Source organism: Phascolarctos cinereus, unplaced genomic scaffold (assembly GCF_003287225.1).
Source record: "Phascolarctos cinereus isolate Bilbo 61053 unplaced genomic scaffold, phaCin_HiC Scaffold_4;HRSCAF=312, whole genome shotgun sequence".
Taxonomy (NCBI): Eukaryota; Metazoa; Chordata; class Mammalia; order Diprotodontia; family Phascolarctidae; genus Phascolarctos; species Phascolarctos cinereus.
In genome coordinates this window covers 73,090,606-73,094,105 of record NW_027555847.1, presented here as the reverse complement: position 1 = coordinate 73,094,105, position 3,500 = coordinate 73,090,606, and the positions used below count along the sequence as shown (strand labels likewise).

Genomic DNA, 3,500 nt, shown 5'->3' with positions numbered 1-3,500 from the left:
AGAAAAAGCATGCTAAGTATAGTGGGTAGCCTTTGCAAAGGCATTGAGATGTGGAAATCTTGGGTCTAGTTCTGCTCTAGTTCTCCATAAAGTTATATTTTGTGATGTTATGATGTCAAGAAAAGCCTTTTTTGTAGAACTGAAAATATGAATGTCAAATTTAAGATGTAGTCAAAGTAAATCTAGACTTAACATATCGTTATTTCTGGGGAGGAAAGATGATGTTTAAGGATACTCTTAGACTTGAGTTTTCCATGTGGTCATATTTTATGTATTAGAAATACAAAGAACCTGAGTATAATGGGAACAGAATAAGCTACTGGTCAATGCATATTATTTCCTTAGAAAATTCCTGATGTTTAGTGATATTAAAGAGATATTTTGTGAATTTCTAAAAAAGAAAACAGTGATCACAAAGCAACAGCATGGCTTCATCATGAACAGGTCTACTAACTTTATTTCCATTTTTAAGGAAATTTTTATTTCCATGTAACTTTCATATAACTGTTTCATGCTATTCTTGTGGAAAAGATTGGGAGAAATAAGCTAGACTGAGAGAATTGGACCAACTGAACTCTTGTCCTTAACTTAACCAACTTAACACTGAGAGTCAGGCAGGGTAAGAGGCAATTGTTTTGTCTTCCTCATGGCCTCCATGAAGCTGTGAATATATGACCACCTCTGCCTCTTTGTGTTTGTCTTTTCCTCATCGTAGGTGAATAAGTTCCTGGAACATAGTCGGCATTTAATACATCATTATTGACTGACTAGTGAGATTATCCATGACCTTGTAGACCTAGTGAATTCTGCCTGCTCTGAATATGATCTATTCCATCTTTTTTTTTTTTTGGTTAGGCAATGGGGTTAAGTGACTTGCTCACGGTCACACAGCTAGTAAATGTTATGTGTCTGAGGCTAGATTTGAACTCAGGCATGGGCAGTGTTCTATCCACTGAGACCCCCACTGCCCCCGATATGATCTATTCTTAATCAAACCTGTGTGACTATGCTAGAACGCATTGTCTAGTATTGTGACTTCTTGATCCATAGCCTGAAATTAATTATTCTTTCCTGAATATAGTTCTTTTCAACCAATCGAAGAAGGGCTTACTCAGCTAAAGCAGAAGAAAAATTAACTCTGGGCTTTTTGTTTCTGCTGTTTTCTTTCTTTCACCTTTGTAGAGATAAGACTACCTGGAGTCAGGGCTGTGGAAGTCAGGGAGGGTTGTAAAGGTCTTGGTCCAACAACTGACATCCTAGTCCCTGTAGGGATGACTATTTAAATCAAGCACAGCTTGCAAATTGCAATTATTCTGGTCACTAACCCTACAGACCCTGGGGAATTTTGTCTTTTCAAGACACCACAAAATTTGCCATTCCTTTATAAAAGCAGATTGACATAAACAGTACAGGTTTTCACAAAGGTTAAGTATTCAAGCAGAGTCACAGAGGTAGGCCGCTGAAAGCTTATTCAGTATTTCTATTGACTAGATAATTTCTCATAGTATTTGGTAACATGTAAGGCTAATCCTACTGGGACTTATTTGACACACACGCATATGAATGTATGTATGTATACATACATGTATGTATATACAATGCATGTATATACAATAAATATACACATGATATTAACCATTCATTGGAGTTCCACCTCTTTTCACAGCTATGGAATAACTGGCTTTGGCCAGGACTGTACCATGGCTCTGGGGTCTCTGGCATCTTTGGATCATTGCAGTGACAGCAAGGCTGTCCACATTGTACTAAATTATTTTATATTTATTGAGTATCTACAATGAGAGCGACATTTCATAGTTTTTGATTTCCTTCATGGAGATTCCCAGGGAAGGTTGTGTAATTCTACTGTAACATGGATGCCCTTGATTATAGGACAATTGTCTGGAACATGGGCAGATATTCCTCATCTGGTTTCATTTTATCATGTGGAAATTTAGGGAGTGTCTCCTTCTGGCCATATGTATGTCTTGATCCTGTGTGATGACTAAATCCTCTAATTGGCTGCAAGACTAAAAAAATTGATGGCTTAGAGATTACATAAAAGCAAGCCAAGGGGCTGTATAAGGACTATTTAACACTTGTCCTGAGAGTCAGGCAGGGTAAGAGGCAATTGTTTTGTCTTCCTCATGGCCTCCATGAAGCTGTGAATATATGACCACCTCTGCCTCTTTGTGTTTGTCTTTTCCTCATTGTAGGTGAATAAGTTCCTGGAACATAGTAGGCATTTAGTACATCATCATTGACTGACTAGTGAGATTATCCATGACCTTGTAGACCTAGTGAATTCTGAAAGTACATTTTTTCATCCTTTTGACTTTGTTTTATTGTTTTGTAAAGTATAATGGAGTCATTAGCTTCTATTTATTCTAATTTTTAAGGAATTATTTTCTTCATTCCATTGTGGTACCTCTTTTTCCATTTTGCCAGTTATGCTTTTTAAGGAGCTCTTTTCTTCAGTGAATTGTGTACTTTTTTCCCCCCCATTTGGCTTATTCTACATTTATAGGTGTTATTTTCTTCAGTATTTTTGTGCCCCCCCCCTTTTTTTGGGCAGTCTGACTTTATTAGCCAAAGGCAGGCCTGGCACCTCAGGTGCTCTTGGGTGGGCAAGTTTGCTTCTTCTTCACCACAATTGGCTTCTGGCTCCACAGGATGGCACTGGCCTGGTGCAGAGCGGCCCTGCGGAGATCTTTCCAGTATTTATTCTTGCTCATAATGTGTCAGACACTGTTGAGTGTGGCCTGAGCATTTTTGTTGATTGTGGTCCTCGCGTAGGAAGTAGCAGTTTTCCTCTGACCTACCCTGCGCTTTAGCACCACTGTGATTCCCTTGCTGTCCACTGCCAGCTCGATGCCCACGTCTTCTAGTGGATCAGCTGTTGTAGTGGAACGAGTTTCCAGCCTTGTTGTCGGGCTCGGTGCTGTACATCTGCTTGCTGAGCTTGATCAGGAAGCTGGAGCAGTTCTGAAGGATCATCCACTGCAGGTGGGCCGACATGGTGGTGGGGTTCTGCCCTTGTGGCGGCTCTTGGAGCTGGAAAAGGCCGCCTTTTTTTTTTTTTAACCAAGCTGTTAATTCTCTTTTCATAACTTTCTTGCATTACTCTCATTTCTTTCCCCAATTTTTCCTCTGCAATTTTTAACTTTTTAACGCTTCTAAGGAATTATTCCTGGTCTTGGGACCCATTAGCATTTTTTGTGACTTTGCTTGCAGCCACTTTCACATTGTTTTCTTCTTCTAAGCTTATGTCGTGGTCTTCCCTGTCACAATAGTAATTTTTATGGTCTTTGTTGGTGCTGCTGTTGCTCATTTCCTCAGCCTGTTTTATTTTGTACTTATGTTAAAATTGGGCCGTGCTCATCTGAGGGTGGGGAGGTGCTGTGCCAAGCTTTAGACTTTTTCATGCTACCATTTCCTCCAGGTCTGTAAGTTTTCAGTGCTTTCAAGGTGATGTTATTTTGGGGGAGATGTAGTCACTGATC

The 3,500-nt window shown here is 39.7% G+C and overlaps 1 pseudogene; it reads right to left on the bottom strand.

Annotated features, from left to right (window-relative positions):
- Positions 1–2,606: 2,606 nt before the first annotated feature.
- On the bottom strand, positions 2,607–3,015 carry LOC110204834 (large ribosomal subunit protein eL28 pseudogene; annotated as a pseudogene).
- Positions 3,016–3,500: the final 485 nt, after the last annotated feature.